Source organism: Rhinoderma darwinii, chromosome 5, assembly GCF_050947455.1.
Source record: "Rhinoderma darwinii isolate aRhiDar2 chromosome 5, aRhiDar2.hap1, whole genome shotgun sequence".
NCBI classification, from domain to species: domain Eukaryota; kingdom Metazoa; phylum Chordata; class Amphibia; order Anura; family Rhinodermatidae; genus Rhinoderma; species Rhinoderma darwinii.
Genome location: NC_134691.1, coordinates 108,129,962 through 108,147,642, shown reverse-complemented (window position 1 = coordinate 108,147,642; position 17,681 = coordinate 108,129,962). Strand labels below are relative to the sequence as shown.

At 43.8% G+C, this 17,681-nt stretch overlaps 1 protein-coding gene and 1 long non-coding RNA gene across 2 annotated transcripts in view; one reads left to right on the top strand and one right to left on the bottom strand.

Moving 5' to 3' along the window:
- The window catches only part of LOC142651538 (uncharacterized), a 59,596-nt gene extending 55,579 nt beyond the window's left edge, over positions 1-4,017 (bottom strand). The window contains exon 1 of the long non-coding RNA XR_012847640.1: positions 3,576-4,017. This is a non-coding gene — a long non-coding RNA (uncharacterized LOC142651538). The remainder of the gene's footprint in view (positions 1-3,575) is intronic.
- Positions 3,712-17,681, top strand: part of LPIN2 (lipin 2) — a 122,450-nt gene continuing 108,480 nt past the window's right edge. Inside the window, exon 1 of the mRNA XM_075826381.1 lies at positions 3,712-4,051. The gene's annotated coding sequence lies outside the window, so the exon portion shown is untranslated. The remainder of the gene's footprint in view (positions 4,052-17,681) is intronic.

Sequence of the window (17,681 nt, the reverse complement as noted above, 5' to 3'; positions counted from 1 at the left end):
TCCACCACCAAACTTTACAGGAGGCACAATGCAGTCTGGCAAGTAACGTTCCCCTGGCATTCGCCAAACTCAGACTGGTCAATCAGACTGCCAGATAGAGAAGGGTGATCCGTCACTCCACAGAATTCTTTTCCACTGCTCCATAGTCCACTGACCACGTGCTTTACACCACTCCATCCAACACTTGGCATTGTGCTCGGAGATGTAAGGATTGCACAGTTTTTGTGCCGATGTTAATGCCAGGGGAGGTTTGGAACTCTACAGTTATTGAGTCAGCAGAGCATTGGCGACTTTTATGCGCTATGCGCCTCGGCACTCAATGGAACTTTACATGGTCTGCCATTTTGTGGATGAGTTGCTGAGGTTCCTAAACGCTTCTTCTTTATAATAATACCGCTCACAGCTGATCATAGAATATCTAGGAGGGAAAAAAATTCACAAACTGACTGGCTCAAATTCAGTTCGATCTTTAGAACGACCCATTCGACTTGGGGCCTGTTTTTATACATCTGTGGAAATGGGACTGAATTAAACACTTGAGTTTAATGATTAAGAGGTGTGTCCCAATACTTTTGTCCATATCATGTATCACACACAATATGCAATAATACTCTATGAATAATAAAAACCTCTGATACATAAGCAACATTCTCTGATGACAAATTGAGTATGAGTAATTTGTACTTTATTATGAGAGGCAGCGATAATACGTGCAATAGCTCAGCAGTTTAGTGTGACAAGAAAACACTGGCTACGGCATGTGTCCTATAGAGATGGTGTCAGGTACTATAGAGATGGTGCAAGGTACTATAGAGAAATGAGGGTGACTATAATTCCATAGGCAGATGAGGAACATGCTTCATTCATACAGTAGATAAACCACTAGTCATCTCTGCATAGTCAAGAATTTCCACTGAAAAAAACAACAGCGCCGCCTTTCCATGACCCTGGGGTGCCCTAACTCATTGGGGGTGGGATCCCACTGAGTGAAGGCACATTCGCACGCACTTGTCTTTCACATTATCTGAGCGCACACCTTTTTTCTCCCAGCCTTCTGGTTGGGAGATAAGGGATTTTTTTTTATACCTGGCGGATGTCCAGGCTGTATCACAGCGCACATCCACTTATGTAATTTTGTTTTTCACTGTGTGTTTGTCATAGGATTTTTTGGATGCGACACCCTTTTGGGAACCTTCCAAGGTCTAGGGGGAAAATGTGTGGCCTTCTGGTTCATTTTTCCCCTGCAACCCGGCCTCCCTTCTTCGGAGGGGAGGTGCAAACCAGACGCAGGCCCCAAGGTGGACACTGGGGTGGCAGCCCAGGTAGAAGCCTCAGAGTGTTGTTGGGTCTCCCTAAGCTTCAGCAAGGGGAGATCATCGATCCTCTAGGCTTATGGTTTGGAGGGTCGGGGAATGCTTATGTGGGGACTCTTAAAGAGGCTCTGTCACCAGATTTTGCAACCCCTATGTGCTATTGCAGCAGATAGGCGCTGCAATGTAGATTACAGTAACGTTTTTATTTTTAAAAAACGAGCATTTTTGGCCAAGTTATGACCATTTTTGTAGTTATGCAAATGAGGCTTGCAAAAGTCCAAGTGGGTGTGTTTAAAAGTAAAAGTCCAAGTGGGCGTGTATTATGTGCGTACATCGGGGCGTTTTTAATACTTTCACTAGCTGGGCGTTCTGATGAGAAGTATCATCCACTTCTCTTCACAACGCCCAGCTTCTGCCAGATCACGCTGTGACGTCACTCACAGGTCCTGCATCGTGTCGGACGAGCGAGGACACATCGGCACCAGAGGCTACAGTTGATTCTGCAGCAGCATCAGCGTTTGCAGGTAAGTCGATGTAGCTTAACTTTTAAAACGCCCCGATGTACGCACATAATACACGCCCACTTGGACTTTTACTTTTAAACACACCCACTTGGACTTTTGCAAGCCTCATTTGCATAACTACAAAAATGGTCATAACTTGGCCAAAAATGCTCGTTTTTTTAATAATAAAAACGTTACTGTTATCTACATTGCAGCGCCGATCTGCTGCAATAGCACATAGGGGTTGCAAAACCTGGTGACAGAGCCTCTTTAAGATAAGGGCTGCGATAGACCCCATCCTTGTGCACTTTTTGTGTGGCACCCCTGCACTTTTTATGCACTTGGGTGAGAAAAAGCACGACTCAGGGTTTCAATAAAAAAATAATAATAAAAAAATACACATAATTGGTGTTGCCACGTCAGTAACGACACAAACTATAAAACTATTACTTTATTAATAAAACACAATGACAAAATTTTGTATTCATCCTACCATCCCAAAAAATGCAATGAAAAGAGATCATATAGGTCGCACATGCCCCAAAATGGTACCATTAAAAACTACAAGTCGTCCCTCAAGAAATAAGCCGTCAGAATATGGTGATACAAAAACAAATCATTTTAAAAAAAAGTCTTTTTACAGTGCAAAAGTAGTAAAACATAAAAACGATACAAATTTGGTAACGCCGTAATCGCACCGACCCATATAATAAACGTAACACGCTATTTATGCTGCACAATGAACGGTGTAAATTTAAAATGCAAAAAAACAATTGTTTTTTTTTTCCATTTTAAAATTGCTTTTGCAAGTGGAGCAATTTCCTAATAACTTACAACCAAAGGTGACCCCACTCTTTACCGGTGTATCGTAACGTTCCTAAGCCAAGTATCCCCCACTCAAACAAATGACATCAGAGTACCCCTAAGGCCCCATGCACACGAATGTGCTTTTGCGGCCGCAATTCCCCCGAAAATCCACGGGAGAATTGCGGCCCCATTCATTCCTATGGGGCCATGCACACGACCGTGGTTTCCAGGAGCCCGGACTGCAGAAAGAATGGGCATGTCTTATTACAGTCGTGTTCTGCGGTACAGGGTCAAAGAAAATAATGGCCGTGGCCATGTGCACGGCACGCGATTAACAGGCGGCTCGCGGGTAACACTCCGCCCCCGGCCGACCCAAACATCACGGCTGTGCACATGGCTACAGTCGTGTGCACGAGGTCTTAGTCACACAAACGGGTCCCAAATCGGCTGTTTTCACAGCCGATTTGCACCCGTGTGCGACCGGATTTCCCAGATCAGTTATAGATTGAGTCTATTGAGGGATACGTGAAAATGGGCAAAAATAGGACATGTCCTATTTTTTCATGGGCCGTTCACATGGTCCATTAACACAACGGCGAGTGAATAGCCCTGTAGAAGTACATTGATTTTAATACAGCCGTGTGACGGCCATTAAAAAAAACATCAGTCACACGGCCGACTATGCAGTTCGCTTAAAATACCTTTTTTTTTAAATTCTATGAACATACTCTGTGCTGCCCATTACAAGCACGGTGCCAGTGCGGTGCCCTCTAGTAACGTGGCATTCCCCCAGGTACATGTAGCACAGGTTGAGAACCTAAGCTCTATACAATGTACACATTAGGATGTGTCAGATATCACAGTGTGATCCAACACATAATAATGACAAAAGTGCAGATAAAAGTGAAACCATTGCCCACAGCAACCAATTAGGTCACGTCTGACATTTAACCTTAGAAAAATGACCGCTGAATTCTGATTGGTTGCCATGAGCAGATGCCCCACTTAATGTCTGCTTTCTTTTGAATTCCTTTGGCCACAGCTACTCCTAAAATAGTCGTTACTTTCTTCCACAGAAAACCCTCCAACACCTGACAAATGACGTCACTCCTTCCACCTCCCCAGACCCCCGGCTTCTGTGCGAGCATGCCGGCAGAGGAGAGAAAGGCGGGCTAATGGTTCACAGCAAGAAGGGGAGGGGCTGCAACGTCATTGAACGGCTGCCCCGCCTTCTCCAGCCCTGGGACATTGCTCCTCCAGGTCCACGGCGATAAGGTAGCTCCAGGCTGAGACGCTGGTGGTTGTGGAGGAAGCGGGGAGACTGGAAGCCATCACCGGGAGAACAGTCTGCGCCACGTCCCATTCATCCCCGGGGCACAGCGGCAGTCGCTACGGAAGCCTGTTTATATTGCACTGTCGTCTGACTAGGTGAGAGGTCACCGGCTGGTGCTGTGCAGGGTCCTGTATGTTATAGTGTGTGGGTGGTGACTGCGCCTAGTTATAGCATCATATCTATCAGCTGTCTCCTGTATTCATTGCGTGACCACATTCTAGCAGTTGGTCACTTTCACATCGCCTGGCATAGTGTCAGTGTCCCTGGCAGTGCCCACGTGGTGGTGGGTTGTATAGATGATGGATGTCCATAAAGAGGTTTGTAATGCAGGGCATACATCATGCCAGCCTGCAGAGTGCCCCTTGGAATGCTCCTGAAATGTTGGCATCAGTGGCGTATGAAGAACCCAGTGCTGGTCCTCACCGCCCACAAGGGCTCATTTGGGATTGGAAAGCCTCTCATTGTAATGTTATTTTATTAGTTTGGGTCCGTTATTCTTATATAGTCCTGACTTGGTGGCAGCATCGTCAATGATGATCTGGTTTGCCTGGACGCTGATGGATTATTATTTTCTTTGAACTGGCTGTACTGGTTGCGTGAGAAATATCTGGAGGGGGTTGTAGTCTTGTGAGGTTTGGAAAGTGGCTGCAGGTTTTGCCACAGTTCGGGGAAATGTTCTGAACATCGTTCTTATTATTCGCTATTATTTATTTGAGTGTTTTATTTTATACAAGAAATGTCAAACACTGGAATATCACAGCATCGGATAAATGATTATATTGGTGCAAACCTCAACAGAACCCGATCCAAAGTCCTTTGATATTTTCCTAATCGAGAGACGAGACGGCACATCCAAAAAAAAAAAGGAATTTATTCACCCAAATATGCAACGTTTCAGTCCGGTAGGATCAAGCATGAGAGCGGTCGACTGAAGCGTTGCATATTTGGGTGAATGAGTTCCACATTTTTTTTGGATGTGCCGTCTCGTCTCTCGATTTGGATTGTTTAATACAAGGGCTTTACTATTTGTTAGTAGTGTGAGGTTTTCTAGGATTTTCCTGGTTTTCCCAAAAAACTAAAGCTGGTTATACATATCCGATCATGATAGGATTGGCTGATGCAATATTTATGGTGGTAGCTCCGCAGACCCCCCCCAATATGTGCTGTCAGGTGAAAGAAGGATCTTGCATGTCAGGCTTCGTTCACATCTGCGTCAGACGCTCTGTTAGGGGCCTCCGTCGCAGATCCGGCAGGGTTTACTGTAGACTTTAATGCAGCATGCTGCGCTATTGTCTGGTAATACCACGGACGTCCGAGTGGAACCTATTAAAGTCAATGGGTTCCGTCGGCAACCGGCGGTTTCAGTTGTGTAACGGAACCATTGGTTCCGTTCCCTTGTAATGCTCCTCTGACTGAGCAGAACAGCACAATAGAGGTGTGAACAGAGCCTAAAGATCCCATTACACGTCCAGATATGGGCCGTAAAAACGAGCGCTGATTAACGAGGCAGCTTGTTTTCTCCTTTCACGAAGAGCTATGATTGGTTCTTACTATTATCGCTCGTCACCATACGTTTCCCCATCATTAACTCGTTCATTGGCTGACTTTTGCTCTGTTTTCACAGGACAATGATCGGGACCGAGTGTACATATGGACTCTCATGTTGCCCTTGTAAAAGAGCCTTTAGACTCCAACATGCCTCACGCTTTCTCCCCCCTGGGTCTGAAGGCAACTCATTGTGAAAGGGTGTTTGCAAATCCTATTCTCTACGAATAGACAACAGCAAGAATTCTACATGTGAACCTAAAGCGGTTCCCCTTTAACCTAGGGCCTCATGCAAAAGGCACTGAGTCCGTATGGCAGTAGGGGAGAAAAGCTCCATATGTATGGCTTCTAAAGGATCATTTTTTCCTGTCAGATTTTTATGTAATCTGACAAAAAAAACAAACCCCTGTATGCCTCCGTATGAAAGCAACAATAATTCCCCCATGCACTTCTGTGGGTGCCCTATTGCACTCCATAATATGGGCGCATGCAAAAGGCTTTAGGCCGGTTTCACATAAACGACTACAGCCGCCAGACCTGGACTTCTGCGGGTGTAACAGGACTTAGAATATGTCTAATGAACCGTCCTCCAGCTCCTTTGTGTTTCGGCTACTGTAGTTTTTCACCTTGGATGTTACATTGTAATGAATAGTCACATGTAGCAATTACGGTGCAGTAATAAACCGCATCTAAAAAAAGTAAGCTATTTTGCCATGGTTTTGTGAGGCAGTAATTACAAAATCGCACGTTTTTTTTTTTGTTTTTTTTTCCAGATGTGGTTCTTAATGACACCTTGACCATAACATGTGATTATATAATTAGGCTGGGTTCACACTGTCTGTTTTTGGGAGTCCATCAACGTAAACAAAAAAATGCATGTTGAAAACGCCCCGTTGAATCCAGCCTAAAAGTTTTTTGACGTGGAAACCGCACTGCAAAACGTGCCAAAAAACAGCTGAAAATGCCTCCCATTGATTTCTATGGGTGGATGAGGCGTTTTTTTTTCCCGCGAGTGGAAAAACCAGCTCGCGGGAAGAAGGGACATGCCCTATCTTCGGGCTTTTACACCTCTGACCTCCCATTGACATAAATGGGAGGCAGAGAAAGCGTATTTTGAGGCGCTCAATGGCCACGGGCGAAAATCGGCGTGCAGGCAGAAGAAAATCTGCCTCAAAATTCCAAACGGGATTTTGAGCCAGATCTTCCTCCTGCAAAAAACTCTGTGTGAACCCAGCCTAAGGCTGGGTTCACACAACCTATTTTCAGGCGTAAACGAGGCGTATTATGCCTCGTTTTACGCCTGAAAATAGGGCTACAATACGTCGGCAAACATCTGCCCATTCATTTGAATGGGTTTGCCGACGTATTGTGCAGACGACCTGTAATTTACTGTAATTGGGCTGCCTCGGCAAAGAAGTGCAGGGCACTTCTTTGCCACGTAATTTGAGCTGTTCTTCATTGAACTCAATGAAGCACAGCTCAAGATTTACGAGCGTCACAGACGCCTCGCATAATGAGAGGAGGAGCATTTACGTGTGAAACGAGGCAGCTGTTAACGGTCTGTCTTTTCACACGTAAATGCCTCTCATCGTGTGAACATACCCTAAAAGTACAGAGTGACTAGTCGCTGCGATGCCAAATCATTCACAACTGTTAAGTGGCAGCCAACATTTTTACCACATGCTGGCACTAGAGGGTTTAATCTGGCAGGATTAATACTGGGAGCAGCTTCAGATTAATAGGTCTGTTACACCAACTGTGATGAAGTCCATTTGTTTGCCAGGAGAGTGTCAGTAACGCTGCTTGGCTGCAGCTGTTCTATTCCTGTATGTGGTTCTATATGCAATGCCCTATAAAGCTACTTTGTCTGCCTGTAAGGCCTCATTCACATGAGCGTGAATCACGTCCGTGTGCTGTGCGTAAAAACCACGCACAGCACACGGACCCATTGATTTAAATGGGGCCATTCACAGTGATTTCAATGGTTTCTCACGCAGTCAGTCCGTTGCGTGAAACTCGCTGCATGTCTTATATTGGTGCGTTATCACGCACCTACACGCCCATTGAAGTTAATGCGTGCGTGAAAATCGCGCACCGCACAAATGCACACGCGTGTGCGGTGCCTGATTTGCGCATCAATTTAATTGAAAATATTAAAAAAAAAAAAAAGTGCTTTGCGAGTGCGTGAATAATGCGTGCCACTCGCAAAGCACACTGATGCATAACGCAGCACTCACGGACCAGATTCACGCACGTTTTTTCATGCGCGTGAATCTGGTACGCTCGTGTGAATGAGGCCTTGCTACTTTTTTTGCTTCCCACTTTCGTGCCTCTTATCTGTCAGATCTTATGTTAATACATGGGATTTCTAACAAACTGTGGCACAGAGTCAAGTGTCTTCCAGGACTTGCTGCAGTTTGTTTCAGCATCTGCTACTTCCCTTCCCTATACCTGATGTGAAGGGTAAAGGAGATTTCAAGGCCCAAGTTGTAAACCCATCCAAGCAATGAGATGTTGGTATTTAGTGATCTTTATGGCATGTTGACAGATGTTCCGAATAAAATTCTTATAGCCCGACTGCCTGGCCTAACAGTCTTGAATAGTGTCCTGTCTAAAGTATCAATCGGTATGATAGTTTTTTGATCAAAATCGATTGTTCATATATAAAAACCAGAGTTAGCGGTATCACTAAATATTTACTATACACATACGATTGGACGTGCCTTCGTATGTTTGAGGATTGGACATTTCCATCTGTTTATTATACACCGTTCGGCTATGACTTTAAAACCACTGACGGGAAGTGAATAGCAAAGATTATTTCATTACAATGGCGCATATCGAGGGGTGGAATATGTTAGGCATTGCAGCTTGCTGCGTATCCGCAGACCATTCCTAGTGTGTTCCTGTTGACCGTTGTCCACCATTGGAAGCCTCTTCAATAGGCGCATCAGCACTGGACCATGGAGCAATGGAAGAAGATGGCTTGGTCTGATGTCATGTTTTCTTTTTCATCATGATGTTGGCAAAGTATACTACACTTGGACACACACTATTCATTTATTATTTCTTACTACACCTCCCATGCACCACACACCACTCCCCTCAAGACCAGTGGGAGTGGCTATTATTATTTAACCGGTTAAGGACTAGGCTGTTTTACAGCTAAATGACCAGAGCAAATTTCACAATTTTGCTATGCGCTTCTTTAGATGACTATAACTCAGCAGGTGAATAAAGTTCATCTTTGAATTTTACACTCTTTTTAAAGGACAGATAGGGCTTTGTTTTAGTGGCATTTGTCAGTATATATCATTTTTTTTTTTTTCTCTAAAGTGGGCAAAATTGGAAAAAAATGCAAGAATTTAACAATTGCGTCGGTTTATGCTACCATTTTTCACACACGGTATGAACCACGGCCAAAATTAATCTCCTTTCACATTCTTCCACTTCTCCCGTGCATGGGGATACCAAATATGTGTGCCTTATTCACTGTGCGGGCATGTGCCAGGGCTTGGCATAAAAGGAGGCTTTTTGGCTTTTTCGGTCCAGGAATTTTGCATTTGATTTTATAGCAGCATACTGTTTTCTGGGGGGTGTAATGCTGCTGAAACATTAGAAACACCCCATAAATGACTTCATTCACACAAGTAGACCCCACAAGGTTTCCTTCAAGGGGTTTATCATATTTTTAGACAGTCCCAGTTTTCTTCTGAAAGTTTCTTGAATAAGATGGAACAAAATAAAATCAGCACTTTTTTAGCAAATGCGTCAGTTTAGGCTAGTATTTTTCACACACGGTATAGACCACGGCCAAAATTCATCTCCTTTCACGTTCTTCCACTTCTCCCGTGCATGGGGATACCAAATATGTGTGCCTTATTCGCTGTGCGGGCATGTGCCAGGGCTTGGCATAAAAGGAGGCTTTTTGGCCTTTTCGGTCCAGGAATTCTGCACTTGATTTTACAGCCGCATACTGTTTTCTGGTGGGCGTAATGCTGCTGAAACATTAGAAACACCCCATAAATGACTTCATTCACACAAGTAGACCCCACAAGGTTTCCTTCAAGGGGTTTATCATATTTTTAGACAGTCCAGTTTTCTTCTGAAAGTTTCTTGAATAAGATGGAACAAAATAAAATTACCTTTTTTTTTTAACAAATGCGTCAGTTTATGCTAGCTTTTTCACACACAAAATGGACCACGGACAAAATTCATCGCATTTCACATTCTTCCACTTCTCCCGTGCATGGGGATACCAAATATGTGTGCTTTATTCACGGGCATGTGCCAGGGCTTGGCATAAAAGGAGGCTTTTTGGCCTTTTCGGTCCAGGAATTCTGCACTTGACTTTATAGCCGCATACTGTTTTCTGGGGGGCGTAATGCTGCTGAAACATTAGAAACACCCCATAAACGACTTCATTCACACAAGTAGACCCCACAAGGTTTCCTTCAAGGGGTTTATCATATTTTTAGACAGTCCAGTTTTCTTCTGAAAGTTTCTTGAATAAGATGGATCAAAATAAAATTAGCAATTTTTTAGCAAATGCGTCAGTTTATACCAGCATTTTTCACACACGGCTTAGACCACGGTCAAAATTAATCTCCGTTCACATTCTGCCACTTCTCCCGTGCACGGGGATACCAAATATGTGGCCTTATTTATCACATAGAGATATAGGAGGGCGGAGGATAGAAGATTATTTCACAAATCGCTTTTTTTCAAAGCTGGTTTTACAAAACTCAACAGAGTTTCTATAACACTTCCAAAATATCTGCTCTTGAAGCAGAAATCCCAAAATATTCATCTAGGGGTATAATGGGAATTTATTTTTTGGGGTTTTCTAAAATAAGAAATTTCAGGTTAATGCAAATGGAGCTCTCCAGCAGATGAACTTTAGAAAACATCAAACATGACATCCACCCCCCACCCATTCCCTCCCTCACCCTTGGAGTAAAATCAGGGGAAAAATAAAAACGTAATGTAGGGCAAATATATTTTCAACGAATTAACTAAAATCTAATAATTCAGAACAGTGTGGTATTTTTTAAAACATGGCTCAATGCACAGGCCTGGTTGCGAGGGACATGAGGGACAGAAATATCGGGAATCTTTGCGGTGCCCGTCTTTTCTGCAGACGCGGCACTTTTTCTGGGGTTGCTTCTGGTTGCTGTTGGGGGAATCCGACTGATGAAGTGTCTTTCAGTCAGTCGCGTGACATCCTCAGACTGGGGGCATTCTCGGGTGTCCTGAACATCAAAAATGAGGCCTTCAATAATTTTCTCCTGGAAATCCAGGTATGTGTCTCTGCCTCTGTTTTTTTTGTAGAGCACAAATGAGTTGTGGATGGCCACCTGTAACAAATAAATGGCCACCTTTTTGTACCAGGTTTTAGTTTTGTGTTTTACTAAATAGGGCTGTAAAACCTGGTCGCTTAAATCCACCCCCCCCCCATGTACTTGTTATATTCGGACACGCTCACTGGTTTGTGCTTGTCCGATGTTGCCCCTCTTTCCCTCACTGCCACTGTTCCTGCGGTATGAATCGTGCTTAGCACATACACATCTTTGCGATCCCTGAACTTGACCGCCAGCAATTCTTCAGATGCATAAGCACAGGAGTCCCCCTTTACCATGCGCTTCCCCACTAATTGCTGTGGAAAACCAATTCTGTTTTTGCGCATTGTACCACATGCCCCAGTCCTTGCAGCATGCAAATGCCTAAACAGGGGCACACTCGAATAAAAATTATCACAGTACAGGTGGTACCCCTTGTGAAGCAGAGGCTGCATTATCTCCCACACAATCTTACTGCTGGTGGAAAGATCAGGGGGGCATCCAGGAACATTTATTGTGCGGTCCCGCCCTTCATAAATCCTGAAGGCGGTGGTATATCCTGACCCGCTTTCACACAATTTGTAGAGCTTAACGCCATATCTTGCCCTTTTTGAAGGTAGATATTGGCGAAAGCTAAGTCTGCCATGAAAGTTGAGGAGGGATTCGTCCACACTTACATTCTGCTCAGGGGTGTAGAGTTGCAGAAATAAATTATTCAGGGAATTTATTAGCGGTCTTATTTTGAACAACCGATCCCGGTTTGCATCGGTACTTGGGGGGGCCTGTGCGTTGTCATTGAAGTGGAGGAACCTCATTATTGTCTCATAACGAGACATGGGCATTACTGCAGAATATACTGGGGTGGCTTGGGCGGGTCTTGTTGACCAGTAAGACCTAATGGAGGGCTTTTTGACAATACCCATATTTAGGGTGAGCCCCAAAAAATTTTTTCATTCCTGCAAATTGGTGGGCGTCCAATCTCTGGCATGGGTGGATGAAGGTTTCTGCCTTATATATTGCGTGGCATATAAATTTGTTTCGTGGACAATCTGATTTAGGATGTCGTCCGTTATAAATAAATGGAAGTAATCCATTTGGACAAAATTTGTATTGTCCACGGTTATGCCAGGAGTGGCCGTAAATCCGTGGATTCTAGGCCCAAAAGATGGGGCAGGTGCCCATACAAGAGCCTGGACTGGAGGGACCAGGCTGTCCCGTGCTACAGCGCTACTTGGCCCTGCGCTTTCATGTTCTGCAGTTTCGACTGCATCAGGGACAACGTCCCCTGAAGATGAACCTGAAGTGACGCTGTCATCGTCACTACCTAAAACAGGTTCCATCTCGGACGCCATCTCTGATGCGGTCTCCGACTCAGACCACAGCATGGCGTATGCCTCCTCGGCGCTAAACAACTTCCTCGTCATAACGTAACTAACACTAACTAAACACATTTTTTTTTATTTTTTTTTTATAAAACACACAAACTAACTGCTATATATATCTACACTACCGCTAACAAAAAAATAAACCGCTATTGCTATATATATTATATATATGTGGATATATATATAATTATATACTCCCTACCTGCCTATTCTAATAGAATAAAAGAAAGAAAGGTAGATAGATAGAAAAAAAGATAGATGGATAGATAGATTGTATAGATAGAAATCTATCTATACAGAGAATGTTTTAGTGTAACTGTATTTTTTTGTAACTGTAATCTTCTGGCAGCAATTCTCTCGAGTCTCTTCTTCTCCTCAAACTGAAACAATGTTTGAGGAGAAGAAAAGAGGCAGGAGATTTACTGCCAGAAAAGTCAAAATAAAACAAATGTGGTCGCTGTGATCGGTTTTCACAGCGACCACATGATCAGGGACCATCAGATTGGTCCCTGATACTCTGCCCAGTGCCCAGAGCTGTTGGTAACAGCGAGGGCACAGGGCTGTGTGCACGCGATCGCGTGCACACTGTTTTCTATGCAGAAATGCATGTGATCGCTGTGATTGGTTGTCACAGCGATCACATGTTCAGGGGCCAAAAGATTGACCCCTGACATTCTGCCCAGTGCCCATGGCTGTTAGCAACAGCCAGGGCATAGAGCTGTGTGCACGCGATCGCGCGTGCACAGTCTCTGAAGTGCGGCCGTATATATACTATACGCCGGACTTTAGAGACCCTGACCGCTGGCCGTATATTTACGGCCAGCGGTCGGGAACCTGTTAAAGCACCTGCTCACTCCTTCATCAGCGTTTCTGACCTGGCTGTGTCCATTTGTAAGTATGGCCTTTTTCGGTGGTTTTGTTAAAGTATATGTTTGTTGCTTACCTTGGGAAGAGATGGTTCCGGGATCCACTATGAGCAAGCCAGCGGAGGCAGGGTGTGATATTCTGGGAAATGTTCTGCTGGATAATCCTGGGTCCTGGCATTCATGTGAATATTACTTTGACACATACCACTTACCTAAACATTGTTGCAGACAGAGTACACCCCTTCATGGCAGTGGTATTCCCGAATGGCAGTGGCCTCTTTCAGCAGGATAATGTGCCCTGCCACACTGCAAAAATTGTTCAGCAATTGTTTGTGCAACATGAGAACGAGTTCAAGGTGTTCAATTTTCCTCCAAATCCATCATATTTCAATCCGATGGAGCATCTATGGGATGTGCTATAAAAGCAGGTCCGATCCATGGAGACCCCAGCTAACCACTTACAAGATCTGCTGCTAACGTCCTGGAGTTAGACTCCACAGAACACCTTCAGAGGTCTTGTGGACCCCATGCCTCGACGGGTCAGAGCTGTTTGGGTGGTACAAGGGGGACCTACACAATATAAGGAAGGTGGTTTTAATGTTAGGACTGAACGGTGTATATTTGTGACCATTTTGCAAGGAAAAACCCAAGTTCCTTCTGGCAATCTTTAGTGTCCTTGTGCTGGAGTTTGGATTGGCAGCTCTCATGGACTACATTTACAGGGACTGCTCTGTTTGTTTACGGGCAGTGTGCCCTTAGATGAGATGTGTTTTTAGAGCCCATATATGTTCCTCCTCCATGGTTTACCTGCTTGTGCAGGCTCACTAGAAAGTCTAAGTCCTTACATCGTTTGCTCGGCTTTCCGATGAAAACAGATCAGAAATGAAGCAGGACAGCGCTCGCCCAAGCACTTCTGCTGCTTCGTTTTAGCGATTGGTGGGGGTTTCGGTGCTCGAAACCCATCCATCAAAACTTCTGACACGTCCTTATGACCTGTCAAAAGTTTTTAGTTACCCTTTAAATGTATAGTGTTTGTAACCGGATATTCAGGTAGATCATTGTGTGTGTTGTTGCAGATACACCCAGAACTTGCTGCTTTTTAAAAAATTGTAAATGTCCCAGAAATAGGAAGTTCTGTCCGCGGTGCAGAAGGTTAAGAGGAAGTTGTATGTCGTTTTTGTACATCTATTTCTATAGCACATTCTCAGTTGTGGTCTTAGAAATTCTGTATACATTGTCTATTAGAAGTATTCACTCCTCCTTGTTTTTTTTTTTTTTTGTAACAACCTTGAATAAGCATCAATTTAATTTGGCCATTAATGTGTGATCAGTGAGGGTCTGATCCGCTGTACATCTCTATCCATATGCAGAAAGAAGGGTCCCTGTTTCTCTTAGGACCAATAATGCCCCTTTATTCTGCTGATCAATGGGGTCCTGGTGTCAGACCACCACAGATCACACGTTGATGGCATATCATAAGGATAGGCCATCAATGTTATAAATTGGAAAAATGTATTCGAGCATGTGGGCCTCAGAACGGGGGGACCTCTTTAAAGAGTGGCGTTCACTCTGAAGCACTCGGCTCCACCATGTATAACATTTGAAAAGAATGTGAAAAATATAATCTACAATCCAACATGGCTGCAGGGGAAATATGTGGCCGCCCACTAGTCCATCAAAGATGATAGATGTTTGGTTAGACCCATCAAGATCTGAAAAAACTGAACACCGTATTTGTGAACTGAAACACTGCTCTAGTCTAGTCAGTAACATCCACTGATCATACTGTTGGCAATCATTTTATTGGTATTCGACATTTGTATAATGCCCTGTCCACTAAGGTCCATCCTGCTGTAGCAATTTCCTCACTGTATATAGAACAAACATATTCCACAGAGCTCTATGCAGATTACAGGCACGAACATCCGTCCTGTCCCTAGTAGGGGCCTACGATCTCTTTTCTCAAATTCTTCCAAAAATCTTAGTCCAATCTTTCAAAGTGCAGGTACTGAGGGGTTTCCAAATTTGCCAGCACCAACGGCTATTTGGGGCATTGTTAAAGATTGTTGCTCCGGTTGTCCTGAGAATGAGTGGATGTCCCCTGACTTTTCCTACTTCTTGGCATGTGGGCAGAAGTTGGCAGCGGGCACTGAGGGTTACGTTTGCCAGTGACAGGATGACAATAGTAACCTTATATAACAGCTGATGCCGTGCAGCCATCACTGCACTTTCTGCAAACGTTCTCCTAGTGAAACGTTGACTGGAGTCTCATGATTTATAACCACGTCTGGGCTGTGAGAAACTCTTTGCCAAAGTAGGAGCCTCATTCCTTGTAGTAGTTTCTTAGTCCTAACAAAGACCGCTTGTTCTAGCGTGAATTTTCAATTATGGAGTGCACTGGAAATATAAGCTAAGGAATCCCACCATACCAAGATAGTTCTCGGCCAAAAAGACTCTTTTTTTTATTTTTTTTTATTTAACTACAGAAATGCCATACAGATAAAAAGAATCTTGGTTTTGAAAATAAGATGTAGTAATATCGTTGTGGGGGAACAGTCGCCAAGAAAGGCTTCCATTAGGCTCGGCCGCCTATTGGGGAAGGTGTATATAAACTTTTGTGAAGGCAAAGTTGAGTTATTGTCCCTGGCACCCAATCAAATCGCTTCTAAATTTCCCACATATACTGAGAAGAATGAGTTGTGATCCAATTTTTAGGTATAAGGCCAGGGGTCTACAGGAGGGACAGTGATGGTAAATGGTGACGTGTGCGTGACCTGTTAGGAAACCTGACGCTCCCATTTCCACGCTGTCTCTTCTGGAAGTGATACTAGCTGAGTCTTTAATAATGAATTAAGGCTATGTGCGTGGTAAGAGGGTTTTTTTTTTCTAAACCTTCTACATCGCATAACAACGTTTGGCTGTGGTTACACAGACACTTTGAGACTTCTTTTCTCCATAAAGTTAAAAATAACATTGAAGTTGATGGAAAGTGATGTAATTGTTATACTTTCGTGACTCTATTACTATATGGAGGAAAAAGTCCACAACTTTTTCACATCGCTGAAATACCCACTGGGTCATAGTGATTTTCAAACCACACCACTTCTTTCTATGTACTGTCTTCGGTGTGTGTGTTTTAGATGTCCGTTTGTAAATGGATTTTTTTGGGGGGAAATCCCGGAGTATCCAATTACCGCCCAGGAATGTCTTCATTAATCTGGTTTCACAGGGAAAACCATAGCAGTCCATAAATCCTGTGGGTAATGGAGATTTTGTTTGTCTAGTTAGTGTTCATCTGGATATCACACAAGAGACACTGACTAACCACTATGCAGATCATTCTAAACTGGAAGATACTTGCCTTGTAGAGATTTGGGTGGAAGATTGCTAGTAAAGGGTTACATGTAGTAGAATAGTAAATATAAGGGTATGCACACGCTTACTAAAAAAGTCGGAAAATACGGAGCTGTTTTCAAGGGAACAAGCAACTCGCATTTTTTACAGCTGTTTTTGGAGCTGTTTTTCTATAGTCAATGAAAAACTGCTCTAAAAACGGCTCAAGAAGTGACGTGCGCTTCTTTTTACGCGCGTTTTTATTTTTATTTTTAAATGGTGTCAAAAATGTCCCGTCGGAACAGAACGTGGTGTCTGCCATTGAAATCAATGGGCAGATGTTTGTAGGCGTTCTGCTTATGGTTTTTCGAGGTGTAAACGCCCTGAAATACTCTTGAAAACACTGCGTGTGCACATACCCTAAGGCCTCATTCCCACGACAGGGTTTCCCGGCCGGGTGCCGAACACATGGGGATTCCCCTTCAGGAGTTGCCGCTGATGTCACTGTCCAGATCTGCCCGGCCCGGCACGGATGCAAAACTTTATGCAAACCGGCCGGGCAGAATGGCCGATTTTACTGGCCGGCACTCGGGCTCGGGCGTGACCCGGTCGTGTGAATCCCGCTTAACACTCTACTATATGGTCAAAAAAATAATTCAGATTACATTCATTTGGGCAGCAGGGAGGCTCCGGGATTAGCACTGTACTGCTAGGTTTGAACCCAACCAATGACGCCTGCATGGAGTTTGTATGTTCTCTACGTGGCTCCATGGTTTACTCATACACACCTAAAAAAATACTGGTAGGTTTATTGGTTTCTTATGAAATTAGCCCTAGTGTGTGAGTGGGGAAATTAGATTGTGAGCCCCGTTGGGTACAGGGAATGATGTGAATGATGATGATCTCTGTACAGCGCTGCGGAATATGTTGGCACTATGTAAATCACATGAAAAAAAATGTCTTTACTGTAAATTGGTGATCACTGGATAACTCTCCACATTACAGTAAGGGTATCCTACACCATAGTATTTGTTTGCTCTAAAGGAATATAATTTTACTCTTAAAGGGAATGTGTCGCTAGAAATATTTTTTTTTTTAGTTTAAACTATTATTATTTGAGTGATAATATTTTTCGCAAATCAGGAAATATATTAAATTCGATTCTAATTTATAACTTTTCCATGTGCTGGGCACTAGAGGGAGTAGTTCCCAAAATTGCAGCATTGTCAATGTGGTAAAGCAACCTCATTGCTTTAT